Here is a 24,885-nt window from a genome sequence, read left to right on the forward strand (position 1 = left end):
CCCTGGACCCCTCATATTAGCTCATCAGCAAGTCCTATCATTTTTGCTTTCAAAATTTGTTTCTCGGATCCACCCACAATTCTTCATTTTCACTGCTGTCATCCTTTCTTGCTTGTGGGGGCCTCTTTTAGGCATTAAAAATAGGTTACCTCCTTTCCAAGCAGTCTCAAAGGGTTTATATATTAGTAAAGGAGACAGATACAAATAAACAACTTTAATATAAAATATTGAATAATTTATTATTATAATAACAACAGGTGCTCTTAGAACACAGATGAAAAAGAAATTCTGCCAAGGGAGTTTGGGAGAAGACGACAACAGGAAAAATACAACAAGGAGAGTAGATAGTCACATTCTTCTCCCTGCTTCCAAACTCTAAAAAGAGAAAAGCATCAACCACGGCACAAAGCCATGAAAAAAATACTATATATATCTAGGGAAAAGAAAGTGGTCCGTTAAGGCTTACAGATAAGGATTCACTAAAAAAGCAGCCAGAAACGTTGACTGGAATTAGGTTTTGAAGGGATCTGTGGGACAACATCTGCAGCAACTGGATGCAATGAGGGCTGTTTAAGCAAAGGCGTGACCTGAGTAAATCCATCGTTCAGAAAGTGAACCCTGGCAGTAATGTGGACTACAGACTGCGGCAGGGAAAGGTGAGAGACAGAGACGCTAGGCGTACACTCACATAAAACTCACATAATAACTAAGTGGTAGCTTTCTAGCATGAGGCACCAAATGTCAGTATCCATCTAAATACCAGTTCTTTTTAAAGGGACCTACCACATAAGAGGAAAGCAAGGGGCTGGTATGATGGTCACCTTACAAATATCTTCCTGTAAGAACTTGGTAAAAGGGCAATAATGTTCTTGAAAAAGTATTTTCTTCTTTTTAAGGAGAAGACTATTGCCAATACATGGTAGATACATATTTTAAAAACTTACCTTTGACAGTACCTGGGGCAACACAAGCCCGTGAAGATGAGTCTAGGTTACATTCAGTGCAAAAAACCACAACCCTGAAAAGAGAAAAAAATCACAATGAGCTGTATGCTCATAGCAAGATGCCACAGGAGGCAGTGGCACAGGTGGCCTCATGGAAATCCAGCTCCTCCTTTCACCAGCTATTGTTTCTAGGCCCGCAGCCCAACCTCTCAGAGCTCAGCTTCCTCAACCAACACTGGGAACACTAACAACACCTTCTTCATAGGGTTCTTTTGAAGTTTAAATGCAATACGTGTAAAACTCTTAGTAGAGGGCAGGATACGAAACACATGCTCAATAAAGGTAAGTGGTTACTAAGGCTTCATACAATCAAGGGCATCACCCTCCACCCAGGTGTTTAGGTCAGACCCTGACATCCGTCATGAATTTCTCACCCAACCCCTCATATCAGTCCATCAGCAAGTCCTATCATTTCCTCTTTCAAAATCTGCTTCTCAGATCTACCCATAATTCTTCATTTTCACTACTGTCATTCTTGCTTGTTGGGGCCATTTCGCTGGTTCTCTGTTCCTATTCTTGCTCCTCCCCAATCCATTCCCCCATAATGGCTGGAATAGTCTCTTCAAAATCAATTCATAGCAAGTTACTAAAAAATGCAGTAAATATTTTATTTATTCCATGATGGAATCTCTCTCTGAAATATATATTCATGTATTTGAATGTAGAGATAAAGGAATACATATTAAATGGCCAGCACCTTCATTTTACAATGACACAAACAAATGCAGAAGGAATGCTCCTCAAGGTTAGAGCTACCTACGTGTGTGCTGGTGCTCAAAGCAATGGCGAGCCCAGCAGAGGTTCATCTGGGACCAGCATCTACTATGCTGTCAGAAAGCTGGCACTGTTTGGAAGTTGGCCCCTTAGTTTCACAGTAACCCAATACTTCTGTCCAGGACAGCGTGCTCCACTCCCCACAGCTAGAGATTGTAAGTCAGAGCTTCAGCCCCAAGTCAGGGCACGGTGCTGAGACGGTGCTGCAGGGAATCTGAAAGCACCTCACTGCCACCGCCCTGCTATCTGTCGTCCCCTCTATTGGACTTACTTTATCTAATAGTGTTTGAATCAATACATCTCAGATGGAATTGTGATGAGAATTAGAAATATTATGACTCGTCTCCCTATCTCTCTATTATATACCGCAGCAGTCTTTCTTGCTAAAAAGCAAATTTGACCTCTGGGTATCTCGCCACCTAAATTCAGTCAATAACTATCTTTAGGGTAAAATCCAAGACCTCTCCAGACCCCTTATCGCTTCATGACTGCACAGAGTTTTCTTACTCACAACATACACACTAATGTCTGAGAGCCCTCTGCCTATTCCCTTCTCCTTTTCCTTTAGGTGTTTTCTCCTAGAAATTTTCTGTATCCTCGCTGGTTGGACAAAGTGTTCCTCCTCTTAGATACACATTATACTGGTAATATCCACGAGTCCATTTTCTGCACTCAGCAGGAGCTCCTTGAGAGCAAGGACTATGTCTAACACACCTTTGAATTTGGTACTGGGTAGAGTCCAATAAACATAAGCTGAACCGAATCCCAATGGGATCCCAGCAATTCAGTAGTTGAATGTGGATGTGTCCCCTAATTAACTGTGTTGGTAAAAACTGAAGTTAGCTGCAGCCTCCAAGATGAGTCTGGCCCTTACAGAGAACTCGAGGCTCCGTGGTTATGTCTGACCCTCAGCACTTCAGAGGACGACAGGATTCATTAATTTTTTTGTCAACTGCAGAGACTATCAAGATAATAACACTAATTTTTAGTTCCCTATTCCGATTAAAGTTTCCACTTAGGCTAAAACACAGCCTCTTCTCTGGATCTATCATTAGTCCAAATTCTGTGCCAACCCTGTAAAGTTGCACATTACATGTCTCCTTAACAGACAAGGCTAGAAAGAGACCATGCCACTCAGTCCCTAGCCTGCTTGGCAGTGTGTCTCAGACATTGCCTGTATTCAGAAGGGAGGGGAAAAAAGGAATTAGGGCACAGGATAGGCAAGCTAGGGAAACTGAGCAGTTTTCCAAGTACTCCTGAATCTAGGTTTTACAGAACAGCTGCATTACTTTCTCTGCCAGACTGTGAACCTCTGTATCAGGTGCACATGTACTCAAAATAAACATATAAGTCAATTCTAAAATCAACATTTGAAATTATCTAGCTGAAGTTACCTACAGCACCATTTTCCTTCCAAGGTATAAATAGTGGCAAATTCCTCCAAAACAGCTTTGAAATGCTCAGAACTACACGGTAATCCTACCATCTGATCAGGTACAGCTGCAGCAGTAAAACTGTGAACCACTCTAGTTTTCTCTCTTCTCTTTCAGAGCAGCCAAACTAGTCTTGGAATTCATAGAAGGGGTAGGAATGTTCAGTGGATCTTGGGTTAAATTAATCCCCAGGTCCTGTTAAACTGCAAGCCGGCTTCAAGAATTCCTCTAGGCCGGGCGTGGTGGCTCACTCCTGTAATCCTAGCACTTCACTTTGGGAGGCCGAGGCAGGAGGATCGGTTGAGCTCAGGAGTTCGAGATCAGCCTGAGCAACATAGGAAGACTCTGTCTCTACAAAAAAATGTAAAAAAATTTATGGGGCATGGTGGCATGTGCCTGTAGTCTCAGCTACTAAGGAGGCTAAGGCAGGAGAATTGCTTGAGTCTGGGAGGTTGAGGCTGCAGTCAACCATGCACTCCAACCCATGTGACACAGCAAGAACCAGTCTCAAAAAAATAAAGAATTATTCCAAAGCCAAGTACCTAACTAAACTCACAGGATGTAATTAGAACTAAATCTTTCCTACGGAATATGGCAAGTTGAAAGAAATACATATTCAACAAACTATATTTATTTTGCTGGTATCTTACTAGTATCACCTTTGATATGGCAGGGTTTTAATTTTCAAACTTGACTATTCAGCACCATTATTTTAAATTTAAATTCTCATTTTAAAAATTCAAGCAGTATAGAGAGGCTCTTAACCAACGTCCCCTCTCCCTCCATTCCAGTCTTCCCAGGACTCACCACTCTTATCAGTTTGATATCCAGCATCATTCTTAGGATACAAACTATTGAGAATACACTATAAACTTTTAATTGAGTCACAAATAACTCTGAAAACCTTGTCTGCCTACATTGTTGGCAACTGGTCTAACTTCAAGCAAGACGTCCAGAAGAGATGTCTTAAGTGAGGCAGCAGATGTGAGGGAGGAGCAGAACACCAGCAAGGAGGCCTGGAAGGTCTTCCCAGGAAGCAAGAGGGGATGCCAGGAGTCTTGGTGGCAGACAGCAGGGTACCAACCATCCAGTTCTGTGAGCAGGGCGCCCGGCCCAATCAGGTAAGAAGATACCTAGTTAATTAAGTAACACAAATAATAATATCAAAAGTCTAAGGAGGCCAGGCATGGTGGATCACACCTGTAATCCCAGTACTTTGGGAGGCCGAGGTGGGCAGATTGATTGAGCTCACAAGTTCAAGACTAGCCTGGGCAACCTGGTAAAAACCCATCTCTACAAAAAAATACAAAAAAAGTAGCCCAGCATTGTGGTATGCACCTGTAGGTCCCACCTACTCAGGAGGCTGAAGTGGGAGGATGGCTTGAGCCTGGGAGTCAGGGGATGCAGTGAGCCTAGATCACACCACTGCACTCCAGCCTGGGCAACAGAGCCGGACCTTGTCTCAAAAGGAGCACAGGTGGATGCAGATCTGCTAGAAATAGATGGTTTTACTTAGCCCCCATACACAAGAGATTTATTATCGTTCCAAGACCTGGAAATACTATCTTTGCAGTTTTAGGCCACTTCCTACTTCACTTCAACGCTTTGGAAATTCTATAAAAATACTGTCAGTCCATTCCTAAAAACATCCCCTTTAACCTTAAAATCTGTTCTACCTATTGCACTCCTCCTCCCCTCTTCCCCCCCTTCCTAGTCCAGCTTTTGTTGTTGTTGAGATGGAGTCTCGCTCTGTAGCCCAGGCTGGAGTGCAATTATGCAATCTCAGCTCACTGCAACCTCCACCTCCTGGGTTCAAGCAATTCTCCTGCCTCAGCCTTCTGGAGTAACTGGGATTACAGATGCATGCCACCATGCCTAGCTGTATTTTTAGTCGGAGTTTCACCATGTTGACCAGGCTCATCTTGAACTCCTGACCTCAAGTGATCAACCCTCCTTGGCCTCCCAAAGAGGTGGAATTACAGGCGTGAGCCACTGCACCTGGCCTAGTCAAGCTTCTTGAAAAAGCAGTTTATATTTGTGGTCTCAACATACTAATTTCTCATTCACTTATTCATCACTTGATTAATAAGACAACTTGATTTCTGTCCCTATCAACCTCAGTGTCAATGCAACAGATACTATTCAACTGTTCTTCCTTTAACCTCTCTCTAGCATTTAAAAATCAGAACCATTGTCTAAAAATAAACACAAAATAAATAAATAAAAATCCGAACCAGAACCACCTGAAACCTGTCATTTGGGACCTCCTTTCCTGTCTTAATAGTAAGGATACTGAAGATCCAGTCACTGGGTCAGGGGCATCCTGTTTTAGCTCCTGGTATCCTGGCTGTGTCAGGTCCTCCTGTTCCCTTGGGTCTGCAACCAGCCTTCTTATCACAGGAAGGTTTGGAGTGGGTGAGAAGGTGAAAAGCTGCTACTACAGTTGTTGCTGTACATGGCAGACTGGGGGCCAGAGTCATGGAAAGGGAACCAAACTCAACTCCTGGCATCACGGATTGAGCTCAGTTCTGATGCCTAGTCTGATATGAAGCAGGTTTAGTCCCTTCACCCACCCCGCTGGAAGGGCCCATGGCAGTACTTTTGCTACCTCTTGGTCTGTGTCTTTCCAGTCTGTTTCACAGGACAGTCTTTTTCTCCCTGTCCTTTCATTATTAGTGTATTCCTCCTCTGGAGTCCACACTTCCCTTTCTCTATTTATTATATACACACATCCTTATGCTTTCTCTTTTTTGAGATGGAGTCTCACTCTATTGCCCAGGCTGGACTGCAGTGGCGCAATCTCGGCTCACTACAACCTCTGCTGCCCGGGTTCAAGCAATTCTCCTGTCTCAGCCTCCCGAGTAGCTGGAATTACAGGCACCTGCCACTGCGCCCAGCTAATTTTTGTATTTTTAGTAGATACGGGGTTTCACCATCTTGGCCAGGCTGGTCTTGAACTCCTGACCTCGTGATCCACCCGCCTCAACCTCCCAAAGTGTTGGGATTACAGGCATGAGCCACTGCACCCAGCCTGGTCTTATGCTTTCTCATAGATGCAGCTTCCACCTGGATCTTGATGATTCCCAAGTCTTTCTCTAGTGTTGACCTCTTTTACAGCCTTTAGAACTATCTACATAACTGCCTAATGCAGCTCCACCTCATGTGCCACAGGGCCCTAAAATAAAACAACCCTCCCCCAGAGCGTGTTCTTCTGCCTCACTTGGGAATACTGCCATCCCACTCAAATCAGAAGTCTGCGAACATCAGCAGCTCCTTCCTCTCACCAAACTGTCAGTTCTAATCCCCAACTGAAATTCTAGTATATACTTCCTTATTCCTACTGCCACTGACTGCCCTGCTTCTGGCATAGCTTCTCACCAGTCTTATGCTAGTTATCTTTTCAATTGGTTTTCCTACCTCAAGACCCACCCCTCCCCTACACCACTAGAATTACCTTCAAAAAGCAGAAATCCTTATTGCCTTTGCAATGTGTCTCATCCACCCTGTAGATAAAACCCCATTCCCACTGTGGCTGGCGAGGCCTGGTCCCTGCTCGCCCCACTTTCCTCACCTCCAAAACCCAACTGTTTTCCGTTTCCCTTGAGCACCACGTGGTTTCCGCGTGCCTTTGAACATGCTGTTGGTACCTGGACTGCCTTCCCACGGGCAGGACAAATTTCTTCTCAACTTTCAAGATGCAGGCTTAGGGAAACCTGTTCTGTGAAGTCTCTCCTGACTCCCTCTTCTCACAGGTGATCTGGATGGATCCTTCCCCGAGTGAGCAACTGCACTCAAAACACACACTAGGCTTCCTTTTGTGTGTGTATACTGGTAGGTGGTAAGCTTCCCGGGTCTAAGGCTTCCTTATCACTGTCACTTAATATAGTGCCAGCACAAAGGACATTCCCAATAAATTCTTGTGGAATAAACACACACATTTTTTACGAAAAAACTAAAATCAACTCAATACAACATGACATTCTGAGCTTACGAAAACAAAGCTGTGGCTTATCAGCTGTAACAGTCTATGAGGGCAGTGTGCTACTTGCACGGCATCCCCAGACTTCCTGGGAGAAGCAGTGAAGGAAACTCTGGGACTGATGGCAGGACCCTGGCACAAGAATGTTAATCTGATTTTTATGTCTTGGAAGTCAGGAAAGGTTGCCTAAGAAAAACAAACTCAGTCCAAAGTAGGAATGATCAGAAAGACTCATACCCAACCTTGGGGTATTAATCCAGCTTGCTCAACTAATTTATGCCCTCCAGCCTGGCCCCAGAAAAATCTGTCAATTCTTCAACAGAAAAGGCTTGGGAAAGTACGTACGACTGCCTTCTGAAAGCCTAAAACAACTGCAAATCACTTATAGTAGAGGCAGGGATGGTAGGGAATTCACCGAGGGTTACAAGAACAGCAGAGGCAGCTACTGAAACAGCATATTCAATTCAACCAGCTTCACTGAATGCTTACTAAGTGCACAGCACTATGCTCAGCAAGTTTTCAGAGCAAGGGCCTACGTCCAGGTTTTATTGCAATTGTTGGTCACATAAGAATTAAGCAGATTAGAGGTGATAAATATGTTAATTAGGTTGACTTAATCATTCCACATTATATTCATAAATCACAATATCACTTTGTACCTCATAAGTATATGCAATTATAGTTTGGCAATTTACATTAAAAATTAAAATTAAAAGAAATAATTAAGCAGATTAACATGTTAACTTTTGTGACCAATTTATTGGTGATTAAAGAAAAACCTTTGTTCTTTTTCTATATTGCATATTGATTTTATGAGGTGAGGTTGTTCACAAATTTTAGATGTATATTGCTTCTCCAATAAACCAGTGAGTTGAACATTGACAATGATGATAGTAATATGAATAATCATTAACAATTGTTTATGCTGTGCCCAGCACTGTATACCTTGGAAGTCTCAAAAAACTCTCAATTCAGATCTGATCCCCCTTTTCAGGGACCTTACACTATATGTAAGGAGAAAGAAGCTAAACACTAAGCTGAGTGGCGCACAAGTTTAGAGAATGCAGAGAAAACGGTGAGCTAGACAACCTGTGCCGCCTTCAAAGAGAAACTGAGATTCCAACTGGAACTGACAGGATTGAAAGCAGTGATTCTCAAACCCTTTTGTCTCTGGATCCCTTTACACTTACGAAAATTATGGAAGACGTCAAAGAGCTCTTGTTTATCTTAATTTTAATTATCAATATTTGCCATAGTAAAAATTATAACTATGAAACACTAGAATTATTAGTTCATTTATTCGACCAACAAACGTATGAAAAAAAGCTCACTATCACTGATCATTAGAGGAATCCAAAAACCACAGTGAGATGCCATCTCACGCCAGTCAGAATGGTGATTATTAAAAAGTCAAGAAACAACAGATGCTGGCGAGGCTGCAGAGAGGTAAGAATGCTTTCACGCCATTGGTGGGAAAGTAAATGAGTTCGACCACTGTGGAAGATAGTGTGGTGATTCCTCAATGATCTAGAACCAGAAATACCATTTGACCCAGCAATCCCATTACTGGTTATATTCCCAAAGGAATATAAATCATTCTATTATAAAGATACATACACGCGTATGTTCACTGCAGCACTATTCACAACAGCAAAGACATGGAATCAACCCAAAGGCCCATCAATGATAGACTGGATAAAGAAAATGTGGTACATATACATCATGGAATACTATACAGCCATAAAGAGGAACGAGATCATGTTCTTTGCAAGAACATGGATGCAGCTGGAAGCCATTATCCTCAGCAAACTAACACAGGAACAGAAAACCAAACAGTGCATATTCTCACTCATAAGTGGGAGCTGAACAATGAGAACACATGGACACAGGGACATTTCTTGATCTGGGCCTGTTGGCTGGGGGTGGGTGGCAGGGGGAGGGAGATATTAGGAAAAATAGCTAATGCATGCTGGGCTTAATACTTAGGTGATGGGTTCACAGTGCAGCAAACCACCATGGCACATGTTTACCTACGTAATGAACCTGCACATCTTGCACATGTACTCTGGAACTTAAAAACAAAAATAATAAACTATTGCTTTTTAAATTAAAAATGGTACTTCAAAGGATCAAAAATTTGAGGAAAGTGGCACTGTTTTACATCTTTGCAAACTTCTTTAATGTCTAGCTTGAGCTACAACAGCTGTACCCAAATATATACTTTCGCATTCAATCTTTTTCTGTATCACATGTCTGGAAAAACTCCAATGTGCACTCATGAGAGAATGAATTTAAAAGGCATACAGCATCTTAGTATTATTAAAATAGTTGTGACCTCCTGAAAGGGTCTTGGGCGGGAGGAAGGGGCACACTTTGAGAAGTGTTCATTGAAAAAGATAAAGAAAATGGTCTAAGTAAGGGCTGGGCAAGAAGGATGTGTGTGGCTCCTAAGCTCTAATTTTCAAGAACACAAACCCCTACTCTTAACAGCTCAGCTACAACCAAGCTAACCTCCGTGGTGAATCTCAGAGACAGAGATGGCCCGGGCAAGGCAGGGTTTGGCCAGGCTGTGCAGGGTGGTGCTGAGGGCAGTGCCATCAGGGAGGCTCTACTGCCCTGGGTAGCATTCTCTAGAGGCCACGTCAGGTTTTCCTCTCCAGAGCCTCCACTGTGCTCTCCTTCTAGAAGAGAAGCTGTAAATGGCTTACCAGAACTGCCTTGCCATGGCTTCCCGGGGCTGTGTTTACTAACTGCAAAATCATCTCCCTGCTGCAGTCTCAAAGTCTTCAGACATTTCTTGATCTGGCTGTCTTAAAAAGCAAATTTAACATCAGCCACGTAGCCAGGTTTTCCTTGCCAACAATCATGTGAGTTTGCTATTCTGTTCCTGTGCATCTTGCGCACTGTAAAAACAGTTCCTGGAGCATCATATGTCATGGATCTAGTTGCCATAAACTGAAAACATTTTCTTCATATTTTGTGGCACAAACTAAAAGCATTCTGGATGCGGTTTGCATACAGTCCATCTCTGGCCAAAAAAGAGGTTTAAATTTATGGATAAACAGAGAAAGGGGGGTAGCCACTGCCTTAGTTAAGCCATTTTATTACCAAAGTCAATGTCTGATAGTGTGCATTTTTTAATTTAAAATTTTCCTGTGATTAATGTTCTGAAATTATCCTGCAATAAGTATAACCATGCTCATTTTATGTAGCAAGCTTAAATCTGTCTAACAGTATTTTATAGCTGACAGAAGCAGAGAGGAAACAGAAGCTTCTTTTTGGTCTCTTAAATTAAAATAAAAATAAAAAATAGAAACAGTCATAAATCTATACAGTTTTTCAGTCCTTTTTTATTTTTTAGTAAACATATTCATTAAGGCCCCTTAACAAGACGGGACAGATCATTTTTAAGTCAAAGTGAAACTAAAACTTTAAAAGACATTTCTGCTTCTGGGAATGGTAAACCAGGTAATGAAGACCAACCATTCTGCTGAGGACAGCCAGAAAGTCTGGACAGAATATTTAAAAAATTTTAAAGGCAGAGGCATACTAATAAGTTAGTTAACAATTACCATACACAAAAATCAAATTCAGGTGAACTGTATACTCAAATGTGAAAGCTAAATAATAAAGCTTTTAGAAGATAATACGGGAAAATGCTTCAAAACCTAGGGGTAGGGAAGGGTTTCTTAAATAGGATACAAAAAGTACCTAGTATTAAAAACCAAATATGACGATATTAGACAAACATGACTACGTGAAAATTAAGAATATTTGTCCATCAAAAGACATCCTCCCTCTTTTTCCAACTGGAACCATGGAGGGTGTAGAAGAGAAGAAGAAGGTTCCTGCTGTTCCAGAAATCCTTAAGAAAAAGTGAAGGAATTTCAAAGAACTGAAGATCAAGCGCCTGAGAAAGAAGCGTGCCCAAAAGATGCTCCGAACGGCAAGCTTATCTACGAAAAAGCAAAGCACCATCACAAGGAATACAGGCAGATGTACAGAACTGAAATTCGAATGGCGAGGGTGGCATGAAAAGCTGGCAACTCCTACGTACCCGCAGAACCCAAATAGGCATTTGCCATCAGGATCAGAGGTATCAATGGCATGAGCTCAAAGGTCCGAAAGGTGTTGCAGCTTCTTCGCCTTCGTCAAATCTTCAATGGAACCTGTGTGAAGCTCAACAAGGCTTCAATTAACATGCTGAGGATTGTAGAGCCATATATTGCTTGGGGGTAACCAAACCTAAAGTCAGTAGATGAACTCATCTACAAGCGTGGTTATGGCGAAATCAATAAGAAGCAAATTGCTTTGACAGATAAGACTTTGACTGCTCCATCTCTTGGTAAATATGGCATCATCTGCGTGGAGGATCTGATTCATGAGATCTATACTGTTGGAAAATGCTTCAAAGAAGCAAATAACTTCCTGTGGCTCTTAAAATTATCTTCTCCACGAGGTGGAATGAAGAAAAAGATCACCCATTTTGTAGAAGGTGGAGACGCTGGCAACAGGAAGGACCAGATCAACAGGCCTATTAGAAAAATAAACTAAGGTGTCTACCATTATTATTTTTTTCTAAGCTGGTCAGTTAATAAACAGTACCTGCTCTCAAACTGAAATAAAAAAAAGAAGACGCCCTCGAGAAAAAGAAAAAGCAGGCAACGTAAAACCAATAAAAGGCCCATATTCAAAATAATAAAGGATTCTAACAAGTTCTAAAAGAAAAAAGATAACCCAACATGAAAAGGGGCAAGAGGCTAGATGAAACATGTCATCAAATGAACGACAAAAAACCCTAAACTATCCAAATGGCCAATAAACGTATGAAAAGGCATCTAGTCTCAACAGTAAGTAAGGGCGACGCAAAAGAAAATCATGAGGCCAAGCGCACTGGCTCACGCCTGTAATCGCAGCACTTTGGGAGGCCGAGGCAGGCAGATCACGAGGTCAGGAGATCGAGACCATCCTGGCTAACACAGTGAAACCCCGTGTCTACTAAAAACACAAAAAATTAGCCGGGCGTGGTGGCAGGCGCCTGTAGTCCCAGCTACTTGGTAGGCTGAGGCAGGAGAATGGCATGAATCCAGGAGGGGGAGCTTGCAGTGAGCTGAGATAGCGCCACTGCACTCCAGCTTGGGAGACAGAGTGAGACTCCATCTCAAAAAAAAAAAGAAGAAAATCATAATGATACAACATTATATATCGTAATGGCTAAAAACATCGAAATCTGATATGATTAAGTGTTGCTAGGCTATGGAACAACAGAAATCTTCACACACTACTTGTGTGAATGTAAATTATTACATCTACTTTGGAGAATGGTTTGGCTTGATTCTCCTAAAGTTCAAGACAGGTAAGACCCATGACCCCAGCAATCCCACTCCAAGGTACACACCCAGCAGAACGTATGCACGTGTACCCCAAAGGCACACACAGCAGCACTATCCATAATAGTCCCCAGCTGGGAACAACCCAAATATCCTCAATAGCACAAAAGTAAGGACACTGGTATATTCATAAAATAGAATGTCATACAGCACAAAAATGAAGGGACAGCCACACAGAACAACATGGATGAATCTCGCACACATAATGACAAGACACAAAAGAAGATACAGCATATGACTCCGTGTGTTCAAAACCAGGCAAAACTATAATGTTTACAGGGACATGGGCAGTAAAACTAGAAAGGAAAATAAAGAAATCAAGAGTGGTTACCTGTAGGTGGAAGGGGAGCGCCTGTGACTAGTGAAGGTCACTAAGAAGGGGCTGTTGGGCCGCTATAATGATCTATTTCCTAACCTCAGAGGTGGTCATTTAAAAATAATTCATTGTTTTACATTTGTATTTTATGCACTTTTCTGATTGTGTGATATATTTCACAATTAAAAAGATTTAAATCAATCTTTTTAAATCTTTAATTTTACAAAAATAAAATTAATACAAAAGGAAAAGTGGTATTTTTTGTGTAACTTTAAAAATTAGATCACAGAACCCAAATTCCTCAGATGGCGTGCCAGGCTCTTCATCCTCAGCCTTGTCTTTCTAGTCTCATTCCTTACCACCCATCTTTCTTCACAAGTAGTCTGCCACACTTGCTCTCAGTCGTGTGCTTTCTTTACCTTTACTTGTGATACTTCTCTGCCTAGAAAATCATGTAGACATATCCCAATCACCTTTCTGCCAGACTAGCTACAAGCTGTTATTCAAGACACAGCCTGGGTGCCTCTCCTCTGAGAAACCTTTTCAGGAGACAGACTCCAGAGCCAGACTGACTGGTCTAAATTCCAGGTCTACCATTCACTAGCACTGTGCGCTTGGTCAAAATACCAGCCTCAGTTTTGTGGCCTTCTCGTCTGTAAAACAGGGTAAGGGGTTGAAGTGAAGATTAAATGAGTAAACATATATAAAGTGTTTGGAATGTGCCTGGAACAGAGTATGCACTAGGTAAGGGTGAGCTATTAACATCAATACACTCTGACACCCTCCTCTCTGCTCCCCTTGTTGGATCCTCTGCTCTACCTTGTTAGATCCTCTCTGCTCCCCTTGTTAGATCCTCTGCTTCTGGGTTCCCATGGCCCAGTATTATAGTTATTTTCTTGTATACAGCCTTTATGGACAGTTAATTCCTCAAGAGCAGAGACTAAATCTTTCATACCCCAATCCTCCACCATTTAGAACAGTGCCTGGCAGGTAGCAGATATTCGCTGAATATTTGCAGAATGAATAAACTGACTCCAAATTTGGATCTACATCACATATAGAAGTAGTCCTTTGGTGCTGCTCTATCCTGTGTGTACACCACAAAACGGAAGCACACTCTTGATGGGTTTCCTATGGCAATAACCTGAGAATACAGGTGTAGACTCCCTCTGGATAGCAACAAATGAGGGTAATATTACTTGTCCTGTCCACTTGTTGTAAGGCTACTGTAAGGCTCAAATGATAATGACTATGAAAACAATTTTTCCCCCCAAGACGGAGTCTTGCTCTGTTGCCCAGGCTGGAATGCAATGGTACGATCTCCGCTCAACATCCGCCTCCCGAGTTCAAGCGATTCTCCTGCCTCAGCCTCCTGACTAGTCGGGATTATAGGCACCCGCCACCACGTCTGGCTAATTTTTGTGTTTTTAGTAGAGACGGGGTTTCACCACGTTGGCCAGGCTGGTCTTGAACTCCTGACCTCGTGATCCACCTGCCTCAGCCTCCCAAAGTGCTGGGATAACAGGCATGAGACACCGGGCCCGGCCTTCTTTTTCTCTTTTAAAAGATAGACTCAGCTGGGCACGGTGGCTCATGCCTGTAATCCCAGCACTTTGGGAGGCCAAGGTGGGCAGATCACTTGAGGTCAGGAGTTTGAGACCAGCCTGGTCAACATGGCGAAACCCTGTCTCTACTAAAAATACAAAAATTAGCTGAGTGTGGTGTCACATGCCTGTAATCCCAGCTACTTGGGAGGCTGAGACAGGAGAATCGCTTGAACCTGGGAGGCAGAGGTTGCAGTGAGCCAAGATAGTGCCATTGCACTCTAGCCTGGGTGACAAAGCGAGACTCCATCTCAAAAGATTAAAAAATAAAGAAAAAAAAAAGAATCATTATAATAGTCAAACAGTGAAAACAACCCAAATGTTTTGTTGTCCACCAAAGTAATCAAAAGATAAACTGTGGTAAATCTACCCAGTAGAAAACTACTCAGCAATAAAAACGAACAAGCTACTCATACTTACAACAACATGAATGAACCTCAAAAATGTTATGCTCAATGAAAGCAGCCAGACGTGAAAGAGTACGTACTGTATGATTCAATTTTTAGGGGCTGCCTGGGGCATGGAGTGGAAAAAGGGACTGACAGCACTTGGGCAAGAGGGATCTCTTTGGGCTGATGGAAATGTTCTAAAACTGGGTTGCGATGACAATGGTAAAACTGTATAGACGTCTTTTTTTCTTTTTTTTTGAGACAGGGTCTCACTCTGTCGCCCTGGTTGGACTGCAGTGGCACAAGCAGAGCTCACTGCAGACTCAAACTCCTGGGTTCAAGCTACTCTCCTACCTCAGCCTCCTGAATAGCAGGGAATACAAGCATATGCCACCATGACCAGCTAATTTTATTTATTTATTTATTTATTTATTTATTTATTTAGAGATGGACTCTTGCTCTGTCACCAGGCTGGAGTGCAGTGGCGCTATCTCAGCTCACCACAACCTCCAACTCCCGGGTTCAAGCGATTCTCCTGCCTCAGCCTCCCGAGTAGCTGGGATTACAGGCATGCGCCACCATGCCCAGCTAATTTTTGTATTTTTAGTAAAGACAGGGTTTCACTATGTTGGCCAGGATGGTCTCGATCTCCTGACCTTGTGATCCGCCAGCCTCAGCCTCCCAAAGTGCTGGGATTACAGGCGTGAGCCACCATGCCCAGCTAATTTTTGTATTTTTAGTAGAGATGGGGTTTCACCATGTTGGCCAGGATGGTCTCAATCTCCCGCCCTTGTGATCCGCCAGCCTCAGCCTCCCAAAGTGCTGGGATTACAGGTGTGAGCCACCACGCCCAGCTAATTTTTATATTTTTATTTTTTTAGAGATGGGGTCTCTCTGTGTTGCCCAGGCTGGTCTCTTAACTCCTGGCCTCAGTCTCCCCATCTCAGCTTCTCAAAGTGCTGAGATTATAGGTGTGAGTCACCACAACTGGGCAATTTACTATGTTTTAATTGTATATCTAAACTGGGTGAATTACACAGTATATAAATTATACATCAATAAAGATGTTTTGTTATAATGCAAATATCTGGCACTCTTTTATAACTAGCTACGATTCTCACATATTTAAAATCTCATCCACACATGTGAGCCCAAATCATGTAAGACTAAGACAGAAGTCAGCTTTTAAAAATTAAAAAATAATTTAATGTCACATATTAAATATCTTAAAAACCCAAACTGCCTTCTCTATACTTATTTTCCAATCCAGGAACAACAAATAATGATCCTGATAAGCAGGCTTTCACTGTCATTTGTTTATTTCATCCCACCTGTACAAACACATACTTTGGCCTCGTCTGCATTTATAATTGGAAACATGAGTATCTGGCATAATACCCCCCTCCTTGCTTTTGTCCAACAGCAAGCATAAGTAAAAGGTAAATACAGAAAGCACAGTATATAAGGGGGTTTTAAAATATATATATATATTCACATGATAAACAGGATTTCTAAATAGGGTTTAAACTAACCCTTAGAAATTAACAGTTCTTTTATATATACAAATGTACCATAGTACTTCAGATTAAATTCTGCAAGTCCTAAAATGCTATCCAAACTAGTTTGCTGAACTGGAATTGTTAAATTGGATACTGCTTAAAGTAGGTCACTGGCTCGGCCATGAAAGTATTTGGTAATGCAGAGATCTACTTGCAAAGTCATCTGTCATAATGAGATTTGACTTAGACAAAACCGGAGAAGCGACACCAGTTGGGTGTCAATTGTCAGCTGTATTTTATTCAAATAAATCCCATTTTAGATTTATCTCACTGCAGATTCTTGAACTGGGAAATAACAAGATGAAAGAAGTGTTTTCCAAAGAGTAAATCTGGTGTCCATGTTTAGAAAATGCCTCTTTTGCTTCCTGTCCTTTGTCCCACACATCTACTCAGTCTCTAAAGCCCATTAATCCTTCTTTTGAAATGTCTTTCGGCTTCATTCCTTTCTCTCCACTTCTATTCTCACCACTGCAGTCCTAATTTGAGTCAGGAGGCTTTAAAGTACAGGAAAACTAGAAAAAGAAGCCAAACTAGAGACCATTAGAGTAATCTAAAATGGGAGTGAAGAGGACTCAGTCTAGAGCAGTGGTTCTCAAAGTGTGGTCCCCAGACAGCATCAACAGCACCTGAAATCCTGATAGAAATGTAAATATTCAGACCTTACCCCAGAACCAGTGAGCCAGAAACTCTGGAGGTGGCGCTGGCAATGTGCTGTTAACAAGCCCTCTGGGTGATTCTGATATAGGTTAAAGTTTGAAAATTAGTGATTTAAAGAAGCACGGGCCAGGCACGGTGGCTCACGCCTGTAATCCCAGCACTTTGGGAGACTGAGGCGGGTGGATCACGAGGTCAGGAGATCGAGACCATCCTGGCTAACATGGTAAAACTCATCTCTACTAAAGATACAAAAAATTAGCTGGGTATGGTGGCGCATGCCTGTAGTCCCAGCTACTCGGGAGGTTGAGGCAGGAGAATCACTTGAGCCCAGGAGGTAGAGGTTGTAGTGAGCTGAGATCAGGCCACTGCACTCCAGCCTGGGCAACAGAGTGAGACTCCGTCTCAAAGGAAAAAAAAGGAAGCTGAAGAGAAAGGAATGGGCCCAGATGAGGAGAGAACTTGGGGACCTGCTGAGAATGTCTTCCACAATGTCCCTCCAATCTCCAACTCAACCTATCAAAAAAGAACTCTTCTCCAAACCTATCTCTAGGTGTTACTGACTTTTGATATCACAACCCTCTACAGTGCTTAGGTTCAATCTTCCTTCCCCTCAGTCTCCATCCAATATAATACAGTCATCCCTCAGTATCCTTGGGGGATTGGTTCCGGAGCTTTGGTGTATACCAAAATCCATGGCTGCTCAAGTCCCTGAAACAAAATGGTATAGAGACTGGGCACAGTGACTCATGCCTAAAACCCCAGTCTTTAGGGAGGCCAAGGCAGGAGAATTGCCTGAGGCTAGGAGTTTAAGACTAGCCTGGTAAGACCCATAGTTAGACTTCATGTCTATAATTTTTTTTTTATTTTAATTAACCTGACATGGTGTTGTGCACCTGTAGTCCTAGTTACTGAGGAGGCTGGGGCAGGAAGATCACTTGAGCCTAGGAGTTCGAGGCTGCAGTGAGCTATGCTTATATCACTGCACTCCAACCTGGACAACAGAGAGAGACTCTGTCTCTAAAAAATAGACCAGGCGCAGTGGTCACGCCTGTAATCCCAGCACTTTGGGAAGCCAAGGCAGGCAGATCACTTGAGGCCAGAAGTTCGAGACCAGCCTAGGCAACATGAGGAGACCTTGAGTCTACTAAAAATACAAAAAAAAAAATAGCTGGGTGTGGCGGCACAGGCCTGTAATTGCAGCTACTCAGGAGCCTGAGGCACAAGAATAATTTGAACCTGGAAGGCAGAGGTTGCAGTAAGCCAAGATCACACCACTACACTCCAGCCTGGGCAACAGACCCTGTCTCCATAAATAAATAAATAAATAAATAAATAAATAAATAAATAAATAAATAAAATAAAATAAAATAAAATAAAATAAAATGGAGGGGCTGGGCGCGGTGGCTCACGCCTGTAATCCTAGCACTTTGGGAGGCTGAGGCGGGCAGATCATGAGGTCAGGAGATTGAGACCACCCTGGCTAACATGGTGAAACCCCGTCGCTACTAAAAATACAAAAAAATTAGCCAGACGTGGTGGCGGGCGCCTGTAGTCCCAGCTACTTGGGAGGCTGAGGCAGGAGAATGGCGTGAGCCTGAGAGGTGGAGTTTGCAGTGAGCCAAGACTGCGCCACTGCACTCCAGCCTGGGCAACAGACCGAGACTCCATTTCAAAAACTAAACAAATAAAATAAAATGGAGAAGTATTTGCATATAACTTATGCAAATAACCTAATGCTCCCTCCTTAGGTACACATCTTCCTGTATTCTTTAAATGTAATCTCTAGGTTATTTATAATATCTAATACAATGTAAATGCTATGTAAACAGTTGTTGCACTGTATTATTTAGGGAATAATGTCAAGGAAAAAAGTCTATACGTCTTCAATACAGACGCAATTTTTTTCCTAGATATTTCTGATCCATGATTGATTGGAGTCATAGATGTAGAACCCATGAATATGGAGTGCCACTGTACTAATCTTGTTGATTCTGCTGTTGAGGCTCTAGGTAGTCAAGGAAAAAAGATACGTACCACAACGTGGAAAATTATGATTAAAGGAGTGCTTCAAATCAGTGAAGAAAAGATGAATCATTCAGCAAATTATTTTTTAATAACTGGCTAGTCACTGTGGGAATGCAGAGCAGGAAGTTACACATTCCTTACTGTATGTGTTCTTTCTTTTTTTCTTTTTTCTGAGACAGAGTTTCACACTGTCACCCAGAGTCTCACACTGTTGCCCAGGCTAGAGTGCAGTGGTGTGTATGATCTCAGCTCACCGCAACCTCTGCTTCCCAGGTTCAAGCAATTCTCCTGTCTCAGCCTCACGAGTAGCTGGGATTACAGGTGTCCGCCACGGTGCCTGGCTAATTTTTGTATTTTTTGTAGAGACAGGGTTTCACCATCTTGGCCAGGCTAGTCTTGAACTCCTGACCTCGTGATCCACCCACCTTGGCCCCCAAAGTGCTGGGACTACAGGCGTGAGCCATTGTGCCTGGTCCTACTTTATGTTTTCTTACTCCATATGTCAAAATAAAATTCCAGATGAATCAAATACATCAATTTGAAAACAAAAAGAGCTGGGTGTGATAGCGCATGCCTTAAGGCATTCCAGCTACTCGGGAGGCTGAGGCAGGAGAGTCGCTTGAACCTGGGGGGTGGAGATTGCAGTGAGCTGAGATCACACCACTTCACTCCAGTCTGGGTGAAAGAGCAAGACTCCGCCTCAATAAATAAATAAATAAATAAACAAACTTGTTCATTGCTATTGCTGATGTACTATATGTAATCCTGAACTGAAAACAATCTTAATGTCAACCATTAAAGGATTGGTAAGTAAAATAATCGATTATTCTGTGGACATTAAAAAGAAAGCAGTGAAAGAAATATGGAAGACGTTCAAAACTACTTGTTAGATTAAAATAAGAGCCAGCCAGGAGTGGTAGCATACACCTGTAGTCCCAGCTACTTGGGAAGCTGAGGTGGGAGGAGCACTTGAACCCAGGATTTTGAGGCTAGCTGGGGCAACAGAGTGAGACCCTGTCTTAAATAAATAAATAAATAAGCCATTACAAAACATTTTGTATAGCTTAATCCCCTGTTGGTCAAAAATATACAAATAAATATATAAAGCATATATATTATACATTATATACTATCTGTGTGTATATATAATGTATACAATGTATAATATAGTACATATATGATATACCTGAAAGTATGGGGAAAAGTCTGACAAGACATCCAACAGCCTTTAAAAATAAGTACCTTTGGCAGACTGCGGCGGCTCACGCCTGTAAATTCAGCACTTTGGGAGGCCTGGATCACTTGAATCCAGGAGTTCAAGACTAGCCTGGGATATATAGCAAGACCCAATCTCTACAAAAATATTTTTAAAAATCGGCCAGGTGTGGTGGCACCCACCTGTAGTCCTACTTACTTGGGAGGCTGAGGCAGGAGGACTGATTGAGCCCAGTAGTTGGAGACTGAAGTGAGCCATGATCACACCACTGCACTCCAGCCTGGGAAACAGAGAAAGACCCTGTCTGGCTGTCTTTAAAAAAACAAAACAAAACAAAACAAAAAGAAGATACACCTAAGGAACAGGATGCAAGAATTTTCCATTTTCTACTTCATAAACATCAAGTTTTTACAAAGAGCATAAATTACTCTTATAATAAAAAATAAATCTGATCATGTCACTTCTTTGTTCAAAAAGTTCAAAAGCCTTCCAGCCCACAGACGATACAGTCCAAACTCCCCAGTGAGATGTAAGGATGGTCTAGCTTTGCCACCTGACACCTCACCTATCACCAGGGTGAGCTCCCCTGATGGGGCAGGTTAGGATGGGGTCTCTGTTCTCCCTCCTCCACTGTATCTTTCCTGAAGTCTGGTGCCACATGGTCCTTAATGGTCAACTCTGATAACCTTTTGTGCCATTTGCAAAGCTTTCATCATAACGGAGCATGCTGCTACTACATTCCAACTTGTTCTTTTCAGAACAATGTTGACAAAGCTGTTCAAATAAATTAATAAATTTATTCTCTGCTTTCATGGAAAAATAAGTTCACATGCCAATGTATAGGCAGACCAATAAAACCTCCACTTCTGAAAACCAAAATCTAACATTATGCTTTCTGGCTAATAAATATTAACACTTATTTATAGTTATTCGTTGGCATACATCTGGCATAGTATGTAACACATGACTATAAAAATTACAGTTGTTTAGAAGCAAGAGGAGACTGGGGGAAGTTTTTTCACAAGCGATGAGAGGTGGAGCCAGTTTTGTGATCTCCTTGGCTGGGGTATAATGGAGGATGCACACTGAGTAGTTGGACAACATCTTGATGAAGTCCTACTATTCATCTCACAAGCCCAGACTCATGTTGCTGTCAAGGTACAGAGATAGCACACCACCTGTATGCTAGTGCAAGTTTGATCCAGGGCTCAGTTAATAAAAACATATCTCTGTAGGAAATGTAGATGCTTCTAAAAGAGGTAATGCTTTGTGGGAATAACAGATTATCTCCTCTGATTATCCATAACAACCATGGTTTCTTAGTATTCACTGAGTATTATCTGTGCTTTATTCTAAGCTGTTCCTTATAGCCAATAATTGTCCTCACAGACTTCCTAAGAATTGGCCATTGGAAGAGTTCCCTGTGGCTAAAGATCTGGAATCTGAAGTCTCATAAGATTTTGGCCATGATCCTGGCATTGAGTGGTTGACCATTTACCATAAGCACCAATGTGTTCAATACAATAGACAGTGCTTTCTGAAGCTGGTCTCATAGTCATGTTTATGTGTTTCTAAGACAATCAACTCAGTAAGATACAAGGATTTGGGGTTGGGGATAGGAGGGATATAGAGGAGCTACACTGCTTGGAAGGCCTAGGCTAAAGTCACCAGCTTAGTTACCTGGTCATGACATGGATGAGCCACTTTGTCAGTAACATCTGCCTTGAGCATGAGGGTTACAGGTTGTGGTACTTATAAATTTTGTTGATATCCATTTCCCTTATCAAATGAAGTACCTTATTCATTTTTGTATTAACAGTGCCTGGCACAGAGCAGGTATTCAGTAAATGTTGGCTATATTAATGAAGCATAGGTATCAGGAAATACACACCATATAATAAAGGGGCAAGTGGGCAAAACTGATAATTGCCTACTAGACAGCATGAGGTGGTAAACTCAGTTACTGAAAGGATAATGTTAGGCTGTGGGCTCAGTCACAATGTAGGTCAGTTAAATTCAGGGGTGCTTCACGGTCACAAATCATGGTTACATTGTAATCATGGCAATTGTGGTAATACCATTACTTGTTTTGCAAATGCCTGGAATCCAGATTTGGCTAGGGGTAAAGTTAGGTTCAATTAGAAAGCTACATTTCCCAACTTTTATTATGAAGAGAGGTGGCCACACATCATGGCTCTGGTCAATCATTAGATGAGGCACACCTTTTATACCTCACTTGAGAGGATGGGTGGTCTGAAAGGAAAGCAGAGAAATGGCCTTGCCACCATCAAGGATGGATCAAAGGAATTTGAGACATTCACAACACTGGGAGTGACTACTTATTTCTCAATTTTGTGGTGTGTAGGAAAAAATGATTCTTTATTTGGTTAAAGCAAAGTTGGATATTCCATTACACATAGCCTAATTTATTTCTAACTGATAAAATCACATAGAGGTAGCAAGAAGAGTTATGAGGCTGCTGTAATAACCTATAAGAACAAAAAGCTTATCCTAATAACTGAATGAGTAGTCATCTTCTTTGTGGTAATATAATTGTAAAGATTTCTGGAGTGTACAATATCATGAAACGACAGCACTCTAGCTAGCAGCTTCAATAATGATTTGAGATGATCTAACCAAATCAAAATGTTTGGAAAGAGTGTTGATGCTTACATGCTCTGAGATATGCTGCAGTATCATCAGCAATAAGACCAACTAAAACAGTGCAACATCCAGCCTCATATGAAATTAGCAAACATCTCCTCTCAACTACATGCAAGTGGTAATCAAAACCAAGTGGAAAAGAAAAACTGAAAACATTTCAAAAAGCACCTGCAGAAGAATGCTACTATTCCAGCTGCATGTTAAACTCCTGTTTATCAAACATGTTCAACATTCAACATCTGGCCTTTCCACAAGCTAGTGCTTACCAATGAAACGCTAAAGAACACTTTTTGTTTAAGTAACAGCCACTGGGAAATCTTAAGCCAACTCAAGGGCAGTCTGGTTGTAGCTCATATTCACTTCTGAAGAAATGAAAATGAAACAGCTGTCTTAACCCTCAATAAATTATACACAAAACTCTCCAGCCGTGGGTACTACACATTTAAAGTCTGAGCTTCACAACACTTTCATCAACTTCTTCAAACTGTTTCTGTTATTTTTTTAATATTTCATATACAGTATTTTCTCCTGTACTTGAGTATCTGCTATCAAAATACTATATTTCATCAATTTTGAGATTCATGGTTTTTTCTTCTTTACAAGTTAATATTTGTGAAATCTGGACAGATTTTACAATTAATGACATCTTACATCTTACAATTAATTGGCAGCATCCTTTCTTTCTTAATGGAGCATAAAATATGATATGTCTTATGACTGATGGCGTCTTAAATTCCATAAAATATGGTAACAGCAATCCCTAACATTTACTAGATGCATACCGTGTAGGAGTCACAGTGCTTTACGCATAACTCATCTGCTTATCAAAGCATTCCATGAGGTAAATGCTACTGTCACCCTGTTTTTAATTTTTTTAATTTTTAATTATTATGCGTACATAATAGTTGTATACATTTATGGGGTACATGTGATGTTTTGATACAGGTATACAGCATGTAATGATCAAATCAGGGTAACTGGGGTATTACCTCAAGTATTTATCATTTCTTTGTGTTAGGAAAGTGCCAATTCTACTCTTCCGGTTATTTTAAAATATACGATAGAGTATCGTTAACTATAGGCATCCTACTGTGCTACCAAATACTAGATCTAATTCATTTTATCTAACTGTATTTTTGTACCCATCAACCATTCCTACTTGTCATCCTATTTTGTAGAGAAGGAAACAGAGAAGTTAAACAACACAGTCACTGGCAGTACAGCTCAAACTATCTGACTCCAGAGTTCAAGCTCTTAACAACTGTCCTAACTGAAAGCTCAAAAATACTCTTTTACTTTCCTCCATTCATAATAAAAAATAGTCTTTATTTCAAAATGCTTTTATTTTGCCCTCATTCTTGACAGATGGTTATTTTTCTTCCAGCACTGTTGACGATGAATTGTTTTGTGGCTTCCACTGTCACTGAGAAGTCAGCTATTAGCCTGCAGTCTGCTTTTTCTCTCAGGACTGTACTAGGATCTTGGATTTGCCAATGTATCCAGGTGATATTTCTCTTTCTTTACCCTGCTTGAGCTTCCGGGTTCAGACGATTTAGGTCTTTCATCAATTTTGGAAAATGTCTTCAAATACCACCTCTCCCTCAATGTTTCTATTCTCCTAGAACTTTGATCAGATGTTATATTAAACCTTTTATTCTATCTTCCATGCATCTTAATCTTTCTTTTACATTTTCTCTGTCTCTATGGGTTTTATGTGGACAATTTCTTTAGCTTTATCTTCTAGTTCAGTAAGTCCTAGCTTCACTTGTGTCTAATTTGCTTTAAGATAAGACTTGTCTACTAAACGCCAAATTCAATGATGTTCTTTGCTTCTGAAATGGTTATTTTTTTCATTCTTACTTTCTTAATTGACAA

The 24,885-nt window shown here is 41.5% G+C and overlaps 1 protein-coding gene and 1 pseudogene across 7 annotated transcripts in view; one reads left to right on the forward strand and one right to left on the reverse strand.

The window, feature by feature from the left end:
• The window catches only part of TNRC6B (trinucleotide repeat containing adaptor 6B), a 294,477-nt gene that overhangs the window by 220,602 nt on the left and 48,990 nt on the right, over positions 1–24,885 (reverse strand). For 4 of the 7 annotated variants that reach the window (XM_038007409.2, XM_073006699.1, XM_038007410.2 and 1 more), the window contains exon 2: positions 945–1,018. The exons of 1 other annotated variant lie outside the window; for it this stretch is intronic. The gene's annotated coding sequence lies outside the window, so the exon portion shown is untranslated. Of the gene's footprint in view, positions 1–944; positions 1,019–4,128; positions 9,502–24,885 lie in introns of those variants that run through there. 2 more of the 7 variants (XM_073006700.1, XM_038007404.2) reach the window with 1 other exon arrangement.
• On the forward strand, positions 9,503–13,255 carry LOC140709083 (large ribosomal subunit protein uL30-like; annotated as a pseudogene).

This window comes from Chlorocebus sabaeus, chromosome 19, assembly GCF_047675955.1.
Source record: "Chlorocebus sabaeus isolate Y175 chromosome 19, mChlSab1.0.hap1, whole genome shotgun sequence".
NCBI lineage: Eukaryota > Metazoa > Chordata > Mammalia > Primates > Cercopithecidae > Chlorocebus > Chlorocebus sabaeus.